Source organism: Notamacropus eugenii, chromosome 3, assembly GCF_028372415.1.
Source record: "Notamacropus eugenii isolate mMacEug1 chromosome 3, mMacEug1.pri_v2, whole genome shotgun sequence".
Lineage (NCBI taxonomy): Eukaryota > Metazoa > Chordata > Mammalia > Diprotodontia > Macropodidae > Notamacropus > Notamacropus eugenii.
This window is the reverse complement of record NC_092874.1, coordinates 291,300-312,809: the sequence shown is the minus strand read 5'-3', so window position 1 is coordinate 312,809 and position 21,510 is coordinate 291,300. Positions and strand designations below refer to the sequence as shown.

The following is a 21,510-nucleotide window of genomic DNA, read 5'->3' as shown; positions in this document are numbered from 1 at the left end:
CAGAAAGGTTGCTGGCAATGACTAAGAGAGAGAGACCCTCTTGTGATTGTCACAGGACAACCTATTTTCTTTTACTTTAGAGATGGACAATGGAAGTGTCCTTGAAGTCCTGGGTCTTAGCCTCCTCTTGCTATATAACCCAGGAAATTTTAGTCAGCTTTTGTATGAGCAGCACACCTTCTGCTTTGTAAATCTCAGCCAGAATAGAATCATCACCAGGTGCTTGGCCACACAAGGGGAGCCTAATGGCTTTCAAAATCTCTTCTTCAGTTTGGTCAGAGAGGGATTGACTTCAACCTGAGGTAAACAGTCAATGGTTTCAGCATTGGCTGATGATGATCTGTTGAGAACACTATGGAAGTGTTTAACCCATCTCTCCAGGATCACAACCTTATCACTGATCAATGTGACTCCATCAGTTGAGTAGTTGAGGTGCACCATAAGTCTTTAACCCATAAATAGCCTCCAGGGCATTGTGGCATTTTAAAATGTCATTTGAGAGACATAATTTGTGGGTAATTTAATCATTTTATTAATAATGTCAGCATGTTTATTAATAAAAGGATGGCCATTTGGCCATCTCTCTCTTAGACCAAAGAAAATCATGGCTTACAACGTATATGCCCTTTGGAAGAGGAGTGTTCCTGAGGGTGGCAATCAATTAATAGTTGATTAGTTAATAATAATAGTTAATAATTAATGAAAGAATGAATATGACAATGAGGGACTGACCTTATTCTAATGAACTTTGGTTATGTCATTTGCTCCTGAGTTCTCCCCAGTCTTCTACTGAAAGAATTTGCACCCACCCAAATCTAAGCAGAGCACAATGACTTCTGTACCTCAGGAGGGGGGGGGGGGTCTGGATAGAGGAGAAGGTTAGCTCAACCTTCAGAGACTAAGGTCTTTAAACGAGGATAAAAGATAAAGGGGGAAATCTGAATGTCCCCAAATCATTGGTTATTAATATTTCTCTCAGCATTATAGAAGCACTTTGGGTTGCTACTATCAGCATAAAACTGAGCCAAGAATCTTGCATCTCTCCAAGCTTCACAACACTTTACTTTTGATGGAGTTAAATGCTGCCTTTGTAGAGAAGGAAGAACTATCCTGCTGGAGTTCTCATTTTTTGTTCAGTAGCCTGAATTTTCCCATCATTTTTGTCAAACCAATCTTGATGTTTGTGAGTGTCCTGGCCCAGATGAGTAAATGAAGTGCTGTACACCAAACATCTGAAAGCTGCCCACTCCTTTTCTACTCCACTGCTGCCAACAGTGCCTTGACTCCGCTTTCCCTCCAAGTTAACAGCAAAGCATTCACACATGGAGAAGCCCTCTAATCAGTTAACATTAATTCTTCCAGTAGTCATTTTACCTTGGGGCCACTATTTTTGTTGAATGTGAATATTTAGTTTGGAGATGATAAGTATATGATCAATACATCACTTTGCACCGCCCATCACCTTCATCACTCTCACATGCTGTCTGACTCTTATCCTTATAATGACATAGTTTATTAAATGTCAATGTGTGCTCTGAGAGTGAATCCACAAAATTTTATTGCATTTAGGTAAATGGAAGATACTGTTGGTGATGAGAAGGTCATGAGACACACAAGTCTTCGGTAGTAAGTGATCATTGCTTTGCCCTTTCTGATTTTATTCCTCCCAAGTACTCCTTTCCATGTCTGTGCTTAACCTGGGATTAAAGTCACACAGAATTACAAGATGGTCCTCTTTCAGCACATTGATGATCAAGGTTTACAGGTCTTCAGCATTTTCTCAACATCATCAGAGTTCATCACAGTGGGAGCATAGGCACTGATGATGGTGGTGTGGTGTTTTCCTGCACGACCTTATCACTGATCAATGTGACTCCATCAGTGACAATGGTGTGGTCATGAGCCTGCCATTCCTTCTTTTAGGAAGGCACACAAGCTTTTGACTAGATGAGATTTGAATGAGACATCTACATCAGCTTCACAGCGCTCCCCATCATTGCAGACACTCCAGAAAAACGAGAATCTAGTTCTGACTTCAGTAAGCTGACCTTCGTTTGCCAGTCTTGTTTCCCTCAGGTTTATTGCTTGGATGTGATACTTGCTGAATTCTCTCACAAGAATCATTTGTCTTTCAGGTCTACTAGATTTCATGTTGTCCATAAGCAAATGCACATTCCATTTACCAATAGTGAGTGAAATAATTTTCATAAAAGGTGTGTGTGTGTGTGTGCGTGTGTGCGCGCGCATGTGTTTGTGTGTGTGACTACTGGGTCAGATCCTTGCCTGCTGTAGTAAGCAGGTCAGAGTTACATTAGGTGAAGTAGACAACTTTTAGGGCAACTTTTCTAGACCTTTCCTTGTGCCAGGAGGTGAGCAGAGTGATCCTTAAAAAATGGTATTCAGACACCCAGGGATCTGCCAAACTCCACTGCTACTTCAGTGAGAAGATGACCCTATGGTATAGATGACCTGTTGCAGGGCTCCCAGTGTATCCTCACCTGCTACTTCATCGTTTTCCTGTCACCACAGGACTTCAAGGCAGGTTAAAATGATAAAATGGTATGGGTGATATCTTTTGACTTGTGCATAAATTGGAGTTAAGTGAGATGGAGTTGTTTAAAGTCCAGAGTCATCAGAGTCCAAAGGCAAGACAAAAGTCAGAATAACTACCAGTGGTTCAGGATGCAGTGGATGACCTTGGCACCTGTTCAAAGGACAAATTATAGAAACAACCAATAACTTCATTATAGACAATAAGAACAATGAGACAACATGCCAAAATTCGTCAGACATGGCCAAAGCAGTTCATAGGGGAACGTTTATGTCTCTAAATGCTTGCATAACTGAAGGAAGGAGGAGTACAAATCAATGAGTTGGATATGCAACTAAAAAATTAGAAAACCAACAAAGTAAGACTCCCCCCATTAGATACCAAAACAGAAATCCTAAAAATCAAAGAAAAGATAAACAAAGTTGAAAGGTAAAACAAACCCGTAGAGCTAATAAATAAAACCAAAAGTTGATTTTTTAAAAAGAAAAACGAACTGAACAACACTGGCTAATTTGATTTTTAAAAAGAAAGCAGAAAACCAAATTATCAGTATTGTGAATTTAAAAAGTAAATTCACAACTAATGAAGATGAAAAAAATTATTAGGTGCTTTTTTGCCCAATTATATGCCAATAAAACTGACAATCTAAATGAAATGGATGAATATTTAGAAAAATATAAATTGCCCAAGATTAACAGAAGAGGAAATAAGATATTTTAAAAACTTTATCTTAGAAAAAGAAATTTAGTTAACTGTAAGAAAAAAGCTTCAGGGGGGGCAGAGCCAAGATGGCGGAGTAGAAAGACACACATACACTACCTCTGAACGCACTGCCCATAAAATACCTGTAAAAAAAAAGAACCACCGGCGAATTCTGGAGCAGCAGAAGCCACAGAATGGAGCAGGTGAGATTTCTGCTCCAGAGAGCCTGAAAACCTCTTGCAAAAGGTCCCTCATGCCCCAGACCCGGAGCAGAGCCCAACCCTGCCTCGGCGGGGCAGCGCTGAAAGGAGCAGATCCGAGCAGGCTTCAGGGACAGAATCTCCAGCAGCCCTGCAGGTCCCTCCACCCACAGGTGACAAGGGTCGGTGAGAGGGTCTCTTTGGTGGGTGGAGAGGGGAGTGGGGTGCCCCCATAACTCAGGCCCCCTCGGGAGGCAGCAGTGGAGTCGGGAGCAGACCAGGGCTCCCCAAGCAGGCAGGACCCCAGATCCATTGTTGAAGGTCTCTGCATAAACCCCTGAGGGAACGGAGCCTGTGAGGTGGCCCTGCCCTGACCTGAGCATCTGAACTTAATCCCACACTGAACAGCAGCCCTGCCCCTGCCCAAAGCTCTGAGGCTGGGAAGCAGTATTTGAATCTCAGACCCCAAGTGCTGGCTGGGCGGATCTGGAGGCAAGGTAGGGGTGGAGAGGACACTCAGAAGTCAAGTCACTGGCTGGGAAAATGCCCAGAAAAGGGAAAAAAAATAAGACTCTAGAAGGTTACTTTCTTGGTGAACAGGCATTTCCTTCCTTCCTTTCTGATGAGGAAGAACAATGCTTACCATCAGGGAAAAACGCAGAAGTCAAGGCTTCTGTATCCCAGCCCACTCAATGGGCTCAGGCCATGGAAGAGCTCAGAAAGGATTTTGAAAATCAAGTTAGAGAGGTGAAGGAAAAACTGGGAAGAGAATTGAGTGACATGCAAGCAAAGCATGAAAAACAAGTAAACACCCTGCTAAAGGAGACCCAAAAAAATGCTGAAGAAAATAACACCTTGAAAAATAGGCTAACTCAATTGGCAAAAGAGGTTCAATGAGAAGAAGAATGCTTTCAAAAGCAGAATTAGCCAAATGGAAAAGGAGATTCAAAAGCTCACTGAAGAAAATAGTTCTTTCAAAATTAGAATGGAACAGATGGAGGCTAATGACTTTATGAGAAACCAAGAAATCACAAAACAAAACCAAAAGAATGAAAAAATGGAAGATAATGTGAAATATCTCATTGGAAAAACAAGTGACCTGGAGAATAGATCCAGGAGAGACAATTTAAAAATTATGGGCCTACCTGAAAACCATGATCAAAAAAAAGCCTAGACATCATCTTTCATGAAATTATCAAGGAAAACTGCCTTGAGATTTTAGAACCAGAGGGCAAAATAAGTATTCAAGGAATCCACAGATCACCACCTGAAAGAGATCCAAAAAGAGAAACTCCTAGGAACATTGTGGCCAAATTCCAGAGTTCCCAGGTCAAGGAAAAAATATTGCAAGCAGCTAGAAAGAAACAATTCAAGTATTGTGGAAATACAATCAGGATAACACAAGATCTAGCAGCTTCCACATTAAGGGATCGAAGGGCGTGGAATAGGATATTCCAGAAGTCAAAAGAACTAGGACTAAAACCAAGAATCACCTACCCAGCAAAACTGAGTATAATACTTCAGGGGAAAAATTGGTCTTTCAATGAAATAGAGGACTTTCAAGCATTCTTGATGAAAAAACCAGAGCTGAAAAGAAAATTTGACCTTCAAACACAAGAATGAAGAGAAGCATGAAAAAGTAAATAGCAAAGAGAAATCATAAGGGACTTACTAAAGTTGAACTGTTTACATTCCTACATGGAAAGACAATATTTGTAACTCTTGAAACTATTCAGTATCTGGGTACTGGGTGGGATTACACACACACACATGCACACACACACACACACACACATAGATAGAATGCACAGAGTGAATTGAAGAGGATGGGCTCATATCTTAAAAAAATGAAATCAAGCAGTGAGAGAGAAATATATTGGGAGGAGAAAGGGAGAAATGCAATGGGGCAAATTATCTCTCATAAAAGAGGCAAGCAAAAGACTTATTAGTGGAGGGACAAAGAGGGGAGGTGAGAGAAAAACATGAAGTTTACTCTCATCACATCTGACTAAAGGAAGGAATGAAATGCACACTCATTTTGGTATGAAAACCTATCTTACAATACAGGAAAGTGGGGGAGAAGGGGATAAGCAGGGTGGGGGGGGATGATGGAAGGGAGAGCATGGGGAGGAGGGAGCAATTTGAGGTCAACACTCATGGGGAGGGACAGGATCAAAAGAGAGAACAGAAGTAATGGGGGACAGGATAGGATGGAGGGAAATATAACTAGTTCTTACACAACCCTACTATTATGGAAGTCATTTGCAAAACTACACAGATTTGGCCTATATTGAATTGCTTGTTTTCCAAAGGGAAGGGGTGGGGAGGGAGGGAGGGCAGATTGGCACACAGGGGCAATCAGAATGCTCAGTGTTTTGGGGTGGGGGGAGGGGACGAAAGGGGAGAAAATTTGGAACCCAAAATTTTGTGAAAATGAATGTTAAAAGTTAAATAAATTAAAAAAAAGCTTCAGGAAAAATGGATTTACAATGAATTCTACTAAACATTTAAAGAATGATTAATTCTGTTACACAAATTTTGAGAAAAATAGATAAAGAAAGAAATATGCCAAATGCCTTTCATGAATATTGTCTTGATATTTAAACCAGGGAGAATCAAAACAGAAAATCAGAACTATACACAATTTCCCATTGAATACTGATGCAAAAATTTTAATAAAATACTAGTAAGGAGATTACACAAATATATCACAAAGATAATACACTACAACTAGGTGGGATTTATAACAGGAATGCAAGGTTGGTTCAATGCTAGCAAAACTGTCAGCATAATTGACCAGTCAATAACAAAAACAACAAAAATCATGTAATTATCTCAATAGATTCAAAAAAATTTTCTGACAAAATACAACCCTCATTCCTACTAAAGAAACACTAGAAAGCATAGGAATAAATGGTGATTTCCTTAAAATAGTATGTAGTATCTGTCTAAAACCACAGTAAGCATTAGCTGTAATGAGAATAAACTAGAAACCTTATGCATAAAATCAAGGGTGATGCAAGGAAGTCTTTTATTACAATTATTATTCAACATTGTATTAAAAATGCTAGGTACAACAGTAAGACAAGAAAAAGAAATTGAAAGAATAAGCATAGGCAATGAGGTAACAAAACCATCATTCTTGGCAGATGATATGACTTCAGTAATCTGAAAACCCTAGAGAGTCATCTAAAAACCTAATAAGTTAAATAACTTAAGGACAGTTCTAAATAAGTGAAGAAATATCAATTGCTCATCAGTAAGCCTAGCCAATATGACAAAAATGATAATACTACCTAAATTAAATTACTTATTCAGCATTATACTAACCAGATTAAAAAAGAATTACTTTATAGAGTAGAAAAAAATCATAGCAAAATTCATCTAGAGGAACAAAAATTCAAGAATATAAAGGGAATCCATTTTTCTTTTAAATGGAAAGAGGGAGGCCTAGCAAGACCAGATCTCAAACTACATTATAAATCTTTAATTTGCAAAAATTTGGTCCTAGGTAGGAAATGGAGAGGTTCATGGCTCCTCCCACGCGTTCTAATTCTTCTTTATAACATAACCAATGGGAAAATATGTTTACTAGGAATGTATCTGTAGAGCCTATATCAGATTGCATGCCATCTTGGGGAGAAGGGAGAGAAAGGATGGGGAGAAAATTTAGAGCTCAAAGTCTATAGAAGTGAATGTTGAGAACTAAAAATTAGTTAATTAAAATTAAAAAAAGAAACAGGTTGATCAGTGGAACAGATTAGGTCCACAATGTACAAAGCAGAGGAGCACAGTAACCTAGAGTCTGACAAGCCCTGAGATCTCAGCTATTGAGACACAAACTCATTCTTTGACAAAAACTGCTGGAAAAATTGCAAAGTTATCTGGCAGAAGACTGTGCTATAGGCATAGAATAACGTCTCACACCATAAGTCAAGAGGAACTCTAAATGAACACATGATTCAGACATAAAGGGTGAAATCATACGCAAATTAGTGGAGCAAGGAAGAAACTACCTGGAGAGGGCAGGAATTCATCAGCAAATGAGACAGAGTTCACAGAAAGTAAAACGAACTATTTGAATTACATAAAATCAAAAAGGCTTTGCACTAACTAAAGCAATGTGGCTAAAATAAAAGAAAAACTGGAAACTGGGGGAAATTTTGCAGCAAGTTTCTCTGATAAAAGTCTTCTTTCTAATGTACAAAGGGAACTGAAGTCAAATTTGTAGGAATTAGAACCATTCTCCAATTGATAAATTGTTAAAGGACATAAACAGGCATTTTTTAGAAGAAGTCAAAGTGAAATGCTCCAAATTCCTATTATTGAGAGGAATGCAAATGAAAGCAAAGCCAAGGTACCTCCACACACTCTGCGGATTGACTTGGATCACAGGAAGGGAAAGTGACAAATGCCGGAAGGGCTCTGGGAGAACAGGTGCACTCAGAGTGAACCAGGAGCACCATTCAGGAGAGCGATGTGAAACAAGGCTCAAAAAGCTACTAAATGAATACTTTTGGACCCAGTCATGCCACTACTAAGAGATCAAGGAAAGAGGAAAAGTACAAAAGCATACGATGACAGAAAGAGTGATAGCAGCTCTTTTCATGGTTGCAAAGAATTGGAAATGGAGGGATGCCCACCCATTGGGGAATGGCTGAACAAGTCATGGAAGACTACTGTGCTATAAGAAATGGTGAAAGGGAGGATTTCAGAAAATGCTAAGAAGACTTGTATGAACTGATGCAAAGTGAAGTGAGCAGGACCGGAGGACAATTTATACAACAATAGTATAAAGATAATGAACTTTGAAAGACTCAGTAACTGACCAACACAACGACCCTCCGTAATTCCAAAGGACTCATGATAAAACATGCTGCCCATCCGCTTCTGGACAGAGAGCTGAGGGACTCAGAGTAAAGGTTGAAGCATGTTTTCTTCAATTTCTTTATTTTTTGAATATGGTCAATTTGGGAATTTATTTTTTATGACTACGCATATTGGTAGTCCATTTTTCAATGGATGGGGGAAGGAGAGAATTTGCAACTGAAAATAAAATAGAAAATGAATTTTTAAAAAAGAAAGTGACTGAACTGGGCTAGCAATCCAAGTCCTCTGACTTCAGAACCAGAACCTTTTATTCCTACCATGCTACCTCAGCTTAAAGCTAAAATGACAGACTTCTGGACAGAGAGGGCAGGCACCTGACAAACTCAGATGGGTATATGGAAAGGCAGGTGAAGGCAGCTGAGCAGGAAGACATGCGGACAGAAAAAGAGATGGGGAGGCATGCAGATGGGACATTCAGTACACATGTCAAGAAGGCAGACAGAACTATGGAGAGACAGGCAGACAGGTAGGGAGGCAGGCAGGTGGGAAGTCTGGTAGACATATTGGTCAAAAATGCAGACAGATATGTAGGTAGACAGGCAGACAGGGTAGGGAGGATGGTGAGTAAAAGATGAGGTGACTGAGGAAAACAAGGGTATGATCTTCTGAGCATATCGATTTTTTAAGCAATACATGCCAATTGCTCAATGAACCAGGACCAGATCTCCTTAGCTTAGGCCTGGATCCTAAATACAGGGAGAGATAAATTTTTCTATATTAAAAAAATTAATTAAATTAGACCAATCAGTTAAATGGAACAGCATAAAAGTAGGTGATCTGATTTCTAATTAGATGAAAGATTAGGGACTTTCCAAGTTGGCCGGTGGAGAACATGCAGGTGTAATTCCCTAAATTCAGAAAAGGAGCTGGCCTGCTCTCCAAGGATCTGTAAACATGCAATGAAACATGACCTCAGGAAGTGATTGACTGGGATGGAGCCATTTTTCAAAGACATATGGGTTGCATGAGATGAATAGCTGTGAGAAAACTCTTTGCATCACTGTGCATCTGACTGGGGTTCTGGTCAGCATAACCCTGTTCCTTGGTTAAGGTTTGATGAACAGTGGGGAGAGGGGGTCCAATTTCCCAGCCACACAGGGATAGGTTCAAATGATGCAGTAAGGTTTCCTCCCAATTGTCACAACTGAATAGTTTTCTCACAAGATAGAAACTGGACTAGACCCAAAACTGAATAGAAACTGTTAGCTCTAGAATTGAGTCAAAAGATGGAGTTAGTGTGGTTCGCTCTACTCCCACAATTGACTCCTTGGTCCTGATCTCAATTCTCTCAGAAGGCAGGCAGATGGGAAGTTTAGTTAGGTAGATGGGCAAAAAGGCAGAAAGACAGATGGACAGAGAGACAGACAGGTGGAGAGGCAGGCAGATGAGGAGTTTGGTCATCAGATGGGTAAAGCCAGACACATACGGGCAGACAGACAGACATATGGACAGACAGGCAAACAGACAGGCAAACAGACAAACAGATGGGATGGAACCATAGAGAGAGATAGAGGGAGTGCCAGAGAGAGAAATGACAGTAATCTTATGGGTGGGTTTCTCTGAACTAACTCAAATTTAAAACATAAAAAGATAATGCTCTGGAGGCATCACTGAAAAACTTCCATTTTGATGGCCACAAGACCCCCAGGGTGATGAGTTCACATCTCTCCTCCCAGTTCACCACATAACCTTCCAAGATCAGATATCTTCAGCTTGCTGAACATCCAGGCCTGAAAGAGCCAAGGCTATATAATACACAAAAGTCCTATCCACAGCCGCTGATCTCCTCAATAGAGGAGAGGAGGGACTGACTGGGAATTACCTCTTCCTTTTAAGTCCTTCAAGTAGGTGGCTCTTTCTGGTCAGTGACTAATCCTCTCTGAGGCAGCCCTAAAGGAGATGGGGACCTGGTGGCTCCCTGGAAGGCATCAGAGCCCAGCCTCACCCCAAACATGCCCCAGGGGATGGCCACTCTTTCAACGGCTGAATTCCTTCATCTCTCTTTAACCTTCCTAGTCTTCTTGGTGTTTCCTCATCTCTTTTTCTCTTCATCTCATGTTTCTGATTCCATGTTATCCTGTTAACTGGCTATAATATGGAACTAGACCTTTGAAAAATGAAAAGCAAAAATATCATACTATTAAATAAATACAACTTGTGTATTTCTGTTTATTGAATAAAACGTTATGTTTCCTGGTTTTCATTTCAAATATGGGCGAGTAGGTCTTTTAAGATTTTGCAGAGGAGAGGACAAAGGAGGAGCAAGAAAGAAAAAGGAGGGAGGGGCAGGAGAGAAGGGGGAAAGGAGGAGGGGCAGCGGGAGAAGCAGAGGCAGAGGGGGTGGAGAAGAGAACAGGGGAGCGGGAGAAGATGGAGAGGACGAGGGGGAGGAGGAGGGGAAAGAAGCAGGAGGCGAGGAGCAGGAGTGAGTCACAGGAGGAAAGGCAGAAGGAGAAGGAGGAGGAAGGGAGGGGGGCGACTCGGGAATGGGGAGCTGGAGCAGGAAGAAAAGCAGAGGAGGGGCCCCCTCATTCCCTGCTGGGGATGGAGGAGGGGAAACCCTGGTTTTTCATTGTTTCTCTCTTGAGCGGCTCAGCATGCTTTCCCTTACTCTGTCCCTCTTCCTCCCTCCCTCCTTTTCCTTCTCTCTCTCTCTCTCTCTCTCTCTCTCTCTCTCTCTCTCTCTCTCTCTCTCTCTCTCTCTCTCTCTCTCTCCCCCTTTCTCTCCCTTCTTCCCTCCCTCCCTCCCTTCCTCCCTTCCCCCAGACTCAGGCCAGGTGGGATGATAGCAGGCAGCTGGATCACATTTGCCAGCTGTCTCGGGCAGGGCCACCCTCCTCTTCCCCAGGCCCAGGGCCATCTTCCCTCTCCAGGCCCCCTGGGGGAGCTGGGCCTTTAAGGCCACCCAAACTTCCTCATTCCCTGGGGCTGAACTCTGGCTCAACAGGGAGTGAGTCATCCTTTGGAATGTCCTGGGCTAGAGCAACCCCCCCTCCCCAATCCTTGACTTGGGACTTCATCCTCCACCTCCGGAAGGTCGTGGGCAGAGAGGAGGACCTGAGACAGCTCCCTTCCTTGGGGCCCTATCAGAGGATCAGTCTCTCTATCAATCATCAGTCCTCAGGATCTGCCCACTGAAAAGTGGAAGAGGGAATGTGTGGGGAGAAAGGAGGAGGGAGGGAGGGAGGGAGGGAAGAAGGCCTCTCTTTCCAGGATCTTTCCTTCCCAGGCCTCCTCCGCTCACCCTTCAGCTCCTTCTGACTTAGGGAGGAAAAGAAAAAATGAAAGGGGAAAATGAGAGGGAACTCAGGCCTAGACTGAATCTGAGGACTGGGTGTAGTGTGACTTAGTAGGGGAAGGACCTCAGCCCATCAGTGACCCACCTAGTGGGGTGTGTTAAATGAAAGAGTCAGGGTAGGCTGGAGAGAAGCTCAGATGTCATCCACCTTCTGAGCTCCTGGCTGCCACAAATCAGCTTCCTGATGGATGAGCTATCTCAATAGGTTCCCTTGTTATATAGATGATTCTAAAGATCTCTGTCCATCCCTGAGCTCTCTCCCAGCCTTCAGTCCTGCATCTTCCCCTGCCTTTGTGTCATCTTAAACCAGAGGCACTGTAGGCTTTTTAAACCGAAAATGTCCAAAACAGGACTCCTCCTCTTTCCCCTGCAGCCTTCCCTTCCTCAATTTTAGGTTACTGTCCAGAGCACCTACATCCTCCCAGTCACCAAAGCTCACAACCTAGGTATCCTGCTCAGCCCCTCACTCTCACTGCCCAAAGCCAGTCGTTGTAAGGCCTTACCTTGGAAACATCCCTCCTCTCTCGCTGCCCCCACCATGCAGGGTTCACTGCTTGACCCATGGACCCCAGTCCACCCTTATTCCGAGGTGATTTTCCTAAATCAAAGACCTGACCACGTCACCCCAGCTCCCCCATTGCTTCTAGGATCAAGTATGAAGTCTTCTTTTTGGCTTCTAATGCTCTTTCCAACCTGGGCCCTGCCCACTGATTCAGTCTTCACACTCCTGGCCTACCTCCTGCCCTTCCTCTACCCCTTGTCCAGCCCCCTGCTGCTTGTTCTCCCTCCTCCCTGGAATTCTCTCCCTCTGCATCTCTCCCTCAACTTCCTTCAAGGCCAGAAAAAAACCCACCTTCTTTTTCCCTGTCCCCCTGGATTCTCCTGCCTTTTTTATGTTGGTGATTTCCATTTTACTGTCTCTAGAGCTTGCTTGTCTGTACTGGTTTGTTTGAATGTTTCTCTCCCATTAGACTAGGAGCTCTTTGAGGACAGGAAAGGTCTGTTGCCTTTCTTTGTACTCAATGATTATCACAGTGCCTGGCACACCATCAGTGCTGAATAAATAGTATGGGTCTCCATTCACACACACACACACACACACACACACACACACACACACACACACACACACACACACTCAGTTATGCTGTCTGTGCATTGCCCAAGAAACTTTTGGATAGAGCACTGGACCTGGAGTCAGAAAGACCTGAGTTCAAATCCAGACTCAGACATTTGCTAGCTATGTGACTCAGGGTAAGTACTTAGCCTCTCTCTGCCTCATTTCTTTCAGCTGTAAAATGAGCTTATTATATTAAAATGGTAATTATAGCCCCTATCTCCCAATGCTGTTATGAGGGTTAAATACAATAATATTTGTGAAGCACATTAATAAAAAGAGAAAAAGACACATTTGTACAGAAATATTCTTAGCAGCTTTTCTTGTGGTGGCTAAGAATTGGAAATTGAAGGGATGCCCATCCACTGAGGAATGGCTGAACAAGCTGTGGTATACGATTGTAATGGAATATTATTGTGCTCAAAGAAATAGTGAGCAGGAGACTTTCAGAAAAACCTGGAAAGACTTACATGAACTAATGCAAAGTGGAGTGAGCAGAACCAGGAGAATGCTGTACACAGTAATGGCAGCATGGTTCAATGAAGAATTGTGAATGACTTAGCTCCTCTCAGCAACACAATGATCCAAGACAATCCTAAAGGAGCAGTGAAGCATGCTATCCATCTCTAGAGAAAGAACTGATGTCTCAATACAGACTGAAGCATGCTATTTTCTCTCTCCTTCCTTCCTTCCTTCCTTCCTTCCTTCCTTCCTTCCTTCCTTCCTTCCTTCCTTCCTTCCTTCCTTCCTTCCTTCCTTCCTTCCTTCCTATCTTCCTGCATCCCTCCCTCCTTCCCTCCTTTCTTTCTTCCTTCTTTTCTTTTTCTTTCTTTCTCTCTCTCTGTTTCTTTCTCTGTCTCTGTCTCTTTCTTTCTTTCCTTCCAAATTTGCTTGTCTCTGCTCCATCTTCTCCATGTCCTGCTGTTTGACGGCTAATAACTAGACAAGCTATATGCTCACTACATGCCCAGCTTTAAATGGAGGCTGGAGGACTGATATTTGTTCCTGTCTGAGGCTACCTGTTTACATTGTCTTTTTGTCACTTTTATTCAAAGGAATAAGTCCCATGGGGGACACTTTCTGAGGAGACATTGGCAGACAGGGTTAGGTTATACACCTCCCACTATAAGTTGATATTCGGCAATGCATGGGGCCAATCCTGCTCACAAGGAGACAGAGCCTATGTCTCTTTGGCATATTGGATTCATTTGTTCTCATCCTTATAATGAACAAGGCACCAAATGCTATGTTTCTAACACAGGCCTGAATTTGGTGGCAGTCTAGGGACATGCAAAAAAAAGACATCCTAAAAAAGGGAAAAGGATATATGTACAAAAATATCGTAGCAGCTCTTTCTGTGGTGGCTGAGAACTAGAAATCAAAGGGATGTCCATCAAGTAGGGGATGACTAAACAAGCTGTGGTATATGATTGTAATGGAATATTATTGCGCTACAAGAAATGACAAGCAGGGTGATTTCAGAAAAACCTGGAAAGACTTATGTGGACTGACGCAAAGTGAAGTGAACAGAACCAGAACACTGTACACAGTAACAGCAACATTGTAACAATGATCAGCTGTGGATGACTTAGCTCCTCTCAGCAACACAACGATCCAAGACAATCCCTAAAGGACCAGTGAGGAAGCATGCTTTCCACCTCCAGAGAAAGAACTGATGTTGGTCAAATACAGATTGAAGCAGGCTATTTGTCACTTTCTTTCTTTCATTTTTTCCTTTTATTCAAGTCTTGTACAAAACGACTAATATGGAAATGCTTGCCATGCTTGCACGTCTATCACCTGTATCTGATTGCTTGCCATCTCAGGGAGGAGGGAAGGGGAGGGAGCAGCGGAAGGATAGAATTTGGAACTCAAAACTTGAAATAAAAACGTTAAAATAACAAAAACAAAAAGAAAGAAAGGCTAAGATTTGCCATCTTAAGATGGCAAACAGGGGTGAACAAGAAAAACCCTCCAATGACCAGTGGACCCTCAGATGACCTCATAGGCCCTTTTTTTCAGCATCTGTACCTATCTCCTACACCTTCCGTCCACTCCCCCCATGAAAACATTAGTTTCCAGAGGGCAGGATCTGCTCTCGGTTCTGTCTTTGTATCTGAAGGGTCCTGCCCAGTGCCTGAAACATGGAAGATGTTTGTTAAATGCATATGAGAATGAATTGGAAAAGAGTAAGCTAGATTTCTCCAGATCTTCCTAGGAGCACTTTTTCAACCTTGTCCTCACTTGCAAATGATCCTCTCCCAGCTGAGAACCTTGTTATGTTTGGGCAGTTTCCCGGTAGGGCTGCTAAGTGGGCATTTGCTCTCTTGAGAAGAAGCCAAGCTGTCTGGGAAGGAGGCCACTCTGAAGAGGACTCCACCATTTGCTTTGGGACATAAACCAAAGCCACCTTTGATATGAATTGTGAATGGCAAGCAGAGAGCATGGCAGTCTTTTTTGTTATACATTAACCTAACCAAAAAATTACAAAAAATGAACAGAGCCAATGGAGTTGTTTCCCACTCCAACTCTTTTTCTGAGAAGTACTAGGGAAAATAATAAATAACCACAATTCTGTGGGGAAGCACTTGTCAAAGCACTCTACCTTCTCTAGACGTTTTTCCTTGTGTCCATCAACAGAATGTAAACTTGAGGGCAAGGACTGTTTCTTTTTAAGGATATGTGGCAGGGAGTGGCAAGGAAGCCCCAGTCCTGGGAGAATGAGCAAGGAGCTGGGCCTTCCAGCACCTCAAGTGAAGTGTTTGGTGAGTCTGTGATGGGGAGGAGTGGAGGGTCCTGGCTCATCCTGGAAGATCTCAGCAGCCTAGGGATGGTATCGGCTGTCCCCTCCACTTCTCTGCCTGGAGAATGGGGCCATGAGCTGCATGCCTCCATTAAGAGAGAGAGAGCTTTGCTCAGATCTCTCATATCTCCCTGGCTGCCCTTCTTGGAGACTACTCTGACTGGCTTGTCAATCACGCCTCCAACCTGGGCAGCTTCTCAGGCTGACCACTACCTCTTGTCTCCTGTCTTCCCCTCCTCCATGGTGAGCTCCTGAGGGCAGGGACTGTCTTTTTCTCACATTTGCATCTCTAGCACTTGGCACAGCATCTGGCACATAGTAGGGCCTCCATCAACATTTACTCATTAGTGCACATCTTGGCTGAACACCACCAAGAGTTGGGAGAGTTGAGAATCTAGAAGTTTAGTCCAGAACATCTTCATGGCTGGAACCTGCAGCTGCTTGGTCTCCCTCCATTGTCCTCATGACCTGAGCAGTCCTGAGGCCAAGAGATGGGCCTTGGACCTGCCTCACACCCCATTAGTTCCTGGAGCTGACGTGGCTGGAACTGGATCCTGGCTTGAGGCTTTGTTTCAAGACTGTAGCCTTGGAAGGGGGATAGCGATTTCAGGCTCCCTTCCAGACACATCCACGTCGACTGCAACAAAAAAAGGAAAAATCCAGGCTCCTAGGGCCAGACACATTGGCTCCCAGTCAAGACCCATCCCTTTTATGGAAGGCAAGTGGTAAAGATTTTCTCCAAGGAAGCCAGGGCTATTTTTTTGTATCTCCTTCTCTGTCTCCCTCTATGTCTCTGTCTGGTTCTTTCTCTCTCTCTCTCTCTCTCTCTCTCTCTCTCTCTCTCTCTCTCTCTCTCTCTCTCTCTCTCTCTCTCTCTCTCTCCTCTTTGTCTCTTTCTCTCTGTCTTTTTCTGGCTGCCTTTATTTTTCTCTTCTCTTCCACAAGGCTCAGAGAGCTCTGGGATGGGGTGGTGTAGAGAGTGATTTTTAGATTTAGGTTAGAGAGAGGGAAATTTCAGTTCTTTTTTGAAAATAAGATTTAAAGTCTCTTGGTGTAATTATTAGCTTGTAAAGAGGCTCCCAGAGGCTCAGCAGTCAATAGGCCAAGGAGGATGTGACAGATATGTGTGATTCCTGACCCCAAGGGGCCTTCAGTTGAGGAGCACAGGAGAAGCAGATGCCAGCATCTCCAAGATTCTGGGAGCTTCTCCCAGTGAGAGACCCTTTCACTGGGGCTGAATGTTGTCATCCTCCTGTAACTCTCCCATGAGGCTCTGCCTAGTGGCCTGGGGGCCTCCCTCCAGACCTCTTGATGTTTCTACACAGGCCTGGCTATCCCTGCACTGTCCTCACTCACACCACATGACTGGTTGACTACACTTTTTGGCCACACACACTTCTCTGATGGCATTTTTTGTACCTGTAATAATCATTGCTTGAAACATACATCTTGCACCTGCCCACTATTTCTCTCTTCCTTTCCCCTTGAGTGACCCAAGGGCACAGTTCTTTGAAGTGGGCGCCATGGCATGAGGTCCAGTCCTGTGGCATTGCCTGATGGGGTCCTGATGGGGTCCTCCAGAGCAGGAGAGGTGTGGGGCCATTAAAAGTGCCACACAGCTGACCACACAACTCCTGCCCTGTGGTCCTTTGCTTTTCTGGGCCCTCAGTGAATTTGCATCTTATCAGGAGTGATGGACAGGTGCCATGGTGGCTTCCTGAATAGTGTCTCCTAGGCTAGACAACCTGGTATTTGTGGGTCCCTTGGCTTTTCCTGTGGGGCTCTTGGTCCCCTTCTCTTCCTATTGAGCTCATTCCAGAGGCTGCATGCTACCAGCACACAGACTTCGGCCAATAACATCTTCTGCAGACCTTCTTTCCTCACAGAAGCAGCAAGAACTTTAGCGTTGTGTCTCCTTGTGGGATGCCTCCACAGATCCTGACAGCAGAAACTCATCAAACAAAGGTGTCTCTGTTGCTCCATCAATCAAGGAATCACAAAAGCCCTTAATATGTGTGTGGAAGAAGCACCATAAGTGGCGAGTAAGGTCATTCGAGATACATACCTGCCTTTCTCTGGCCATCAAAATGCTGGCAGGGGATTAGGAGGGACTAGGGAGAGGCACTGAAAAAGGGTGGGGCCACTTCAAATTGGGATCAGGTCAGACTTCCCCGAGGAGGTGGGACATGAGCAGAGCTTGGAAGGAGAGGAAGGAATGGATTGGCAGAGAACTGCGAGATTGTCAGCGCTTTGGATGGATCATGAGAGGTGGCTTGGAGAGATGATTTGTACAAAAGGAAAGATAGGGGGCACTGCTGATCAAGCAGGAGAGAGACCAATTAGGGAGGGTGGGAGAGAAATGGGAAAAGGGGCTTGGAGCCTCATTCAAGTTTCTAAAATGGGGGATACAGCATCAAAGGGGCTGGAAGAGAGTGGGTAGCGGGGCAGAGTGAAGGGAAGCATTGAAAGCTTGGAAGAAAATGAGGAAACTCCCCAAGTGACCTGACCTCCCAATTTCTGTGGTAGATGCTGGGTGGAGTCTTTCTCTAAGTTTTCCCAGTGAATCCTGCTCAAGTTGCCTTAGCAGCCTTCCTGTGTCTTTTATGGCCAAACTATAGGCTATTTTCTAGGTCTCCTTCTCTCTTCTCCCCCTGCTCCCTGGGGGAGGTGGGGGGGAGGACGGGGGACGGACATCTATCTAACAACTAGAAATGACTTTTTCCTGATGTAGTTATTGAAGGTCATGGACTGATTCCATTCTTCTGGGACACGAGATTCTACTGGTATGAAGGGCAGCCTTCTTAGCCAATACAGACTGTGTCCCTCCCCCCAACCACATCCATTGGACCTTCATGTCCTTCTGTGAACAAGGGTCACCACTTTGAGGATTCTACTTCAAATTCCCAGGTTACCCAAGATGACTTCCACAGTGGGAAGGCATTTCTTGAGAATTCAGAGGAGCAAGGCCGCTACGGTGGCCCATCCATTGACCACTAGGATCCTAGAAACAAGCAAACACTTCCAAAGAAACATTTGGACTTTCCTGCATCCCTTTTTTTTCAAGGGCCTAAATCTATCTTTCCTGAGATGGAACAGGTGTCTCTTCACAAGTCTCTTGTTCTATGATGGGTCTTCCCCAACCCTGGCTTGATGTCTGACCAGTTTTCTTAAAGCAAGCTTTTACTGGCCTCTCGATTTAAGACACTACCTGTGCCAACGATGCTTTTGAGTTTCTTAAAGGTTGAAAAAGCTCTGTGTGTGTATTTTAGGTATATATGTATGTGTGGTGTGTGTGTACGTTGGTGCATGTGTTTTATTTCAGGGGCATGTGTGTTGTGTATGTGTGTTTTGTTTCAGGGGCATGTTTGTGGCGTGTGTGTGTGTGCGTGCGTGTACACAGGCATGTGTGTGTATGCGTGCGTGTGTGCACACAGGCATGTGTACACCCACACTCACCCAGTGTAGGATGATAACTTCCATGGCTGGTGGCTCACCTCCACTCTCTCCTAGGATCCACTGAGCTCTTTCTGATGCTGTCTTTAGGAAAGCCAATGGTCCTGGACTTGAGCAAGTGCGGCATCTTGTGGACAGAGTGGGCTTTGCAAGAAAGCAAGCTTTAACAGCGTTCTGTGCAGACGATCTTCTGAGGTTTACTCATTGGGGACCTTCTGTGTACCATGCATGGATGGCTCCGGGATGTAAGGAGAGCTTCCTAGCTATCATGACCCTCAAGTTGGGCCTTGAGGGAAGAGAATGATTTCAGAAAATCCAAGAAGGAAGGACCCCATCCAAGGCCCAGAGAAAACTGAGAATTGTGTGGATGAGAGACAAACTGTTTTCCAGAAGTCTAGGGAAGTCTAGTTAAAGATTCAGTATAAAGGTGGGTCTGAGAGGAGATACAGGTGAGTGTCTGTGATCTCAACTCCTGGGTCACACATGTGGGGTGGAGGGGGATGGCAATGGTTTCAAGACTGTTCTTTCTCCCAATGAATGAGTGAGAATGTTCAGGTAGGAAGTTTGGGACCCTCTGTGTCCATGGGTCTTGTTGGTTTTAGAAAGCGAAGAGAGTCATGTGGGTCCCTGCTATGGACTCACATGAACCTTGGTGTTGGGCATGAAAAGGGGGAGGGGGTGGAGATCCTGACTCTAACTCATGGCTGGGTATTCAAGTATTACAAGGTACTCAGGCAAATAGCAGGAACACAGACTGAAGCCCCTCCCTGGACTGGCAGAGATTTATGCTAGAGTATCCCAACTCACATCAGCTGCAGTTCTGGATGAAGCATGCCCTCATCCTGGGCAGTTTGGGGCTCATGGCTGAGGCTGGGCGAGGGGGCAGTTCTGGGTGGTCCTTCACATGCAATGGGAGCCTCACTGCCTTGGTCAGACTGCTCTCCTTCAGTCCTTTCCAAGTGACCCTGGCTTATCTCTCTTCTGCCTGTGTTACCAGTTACTCCTTCATTCTGTGATGTATGTGTGTGTGTGTGTGTGTGTGTGTGGTGTGTATGTGTGGTGTGTGTATGTGTGGGGTGTGTGGTGGTAGTATATGGTGTGCATATGTGGGGAATGTGGTGTGTGTGGTATGTGTGGTATGTGTGCATGTTGTGTGTGGTGGTGTGTGGTGTTTGTATGTGGTGTGTGTGTGCAGTATATGAGGTGTGTGTGTGTGCTTTATGGTGTGCATGTATGGTGTGTGTGTGGCTATATGGCATGTATGTGTGGGGTGTGTGGTATGTGGCGTATGGTGTGTGTTTGTGGGGGAGTGTGGTGTGTGTGTGTGTGTGTGTGTGTGTGTGTGTGTGTGTGGCTTCCTCCCTACCAGCACCCTTCGCTTCTAGCTTTGAGGGGACCTGAATTCTCCTCCCTGGGCACTTCACCTGAGGAGGAGGAGGACAGGCACAAAACCCACAGCCTTTGGAGCATAGGACCCCCTCACCAAGGTCATGTTGGGCTTTGGGACCTTCTCTTCTCATCTTTTGCATGGCAGGACCAGCTAGCGTCATAGCCATGGGATTCAGGAGTGGAAGGGAACTCAGGAGCCAGCTCTCTCATCTGAGAGAGGAAACTATGTCCCAGAAAGACAAGGGACTTGCCCAAGGTCACAAGGTCCATCAGGAAGAGTCTGGCTAAGTTCTGAACCCTTGGACTTCAATACGAATCTGGTGCTCTGCTGCCCCCTGCTGTTGAGACAATGGGATAGTTCCCCCATTCTAACAAAACACAATGTTGATTTCTTAGGTCTTTCATGTCAAAAGGGTCACTCCAGCTCATGCCAGAGTATTTTTTCTGGCCCGGAAATCCAGTCACCAAGTAGGACCAACTGAAGGCCAGCAGGTGGAGGACATTGGTCCTTCAGAGGGCATTCCTTCCCTTTTGTCAGAGCTGCCATATGATAGTGCAAAGCAAGCTGAAGGGGAGGGTTGGAGTCTGACTTGGTGACACATCCATCTGCCTCCAGCCACCTCCATTTCTGGTATCCAGACCATGGACTATGTCAAAACTTCCCACAGACCAGAGGTGGTTCTACCAGGGACCATTGAATGATAATATTGAAAGTCATGAACAGAGGAATCAGATCTGGGGTTCTGTTCCACCAAGACCATGGGCCCCCTGAGGAAATTTTCTCACTGGTAAGATGGAAATGAGAAGTCTTACATCAATGATTTGGAGGGTCAAAGAAAGGGCTCAGCGAACTTTAGTGCTGTGGATCTGAACACAGGGGCTGGACACCTAGGAGCCAAAGACCTGGTGATTTACCAGTTATACTTAGATGTGAAGGGGACCCATCCTCAGCCTTTCCTGCTCAGGACCTTCTAGAGGTTGGGTTCTGTGACAGAGACGTTAGAAACAGCTTCTAGGGGAGACACAAAGCAAGACAAGGAAGGGGCAGAGCACCTCACTCATAGCAGGTATGAAAAGTAGGGGAAATGTCTGACTTGTATAGAGGAT

General features: G+C 44.5%; 1 long non-coding RNA gene across 1 annotated transcript; it reads right to left on the bottom strand.

Annotated features, from left to right (window-relative positions):
* Positions 1–508: 508 nt before the first annotated feature.
* Positions 509–12,280, bottom strand: LOC140532332 (uncharacterized). The gene is made up of 2 exons (XR_011976458.1): positions 12,145–12,280; positions 509–2,704 (listed from the first exon to the last, which is right to left on the bottom strand). It is a non-coding gene; the product is annotated as an uncharacterized lncRNA (long non-coding RNA).
* Positions 12,281–21,510: the final 9,230 nt, after the last annotated feature.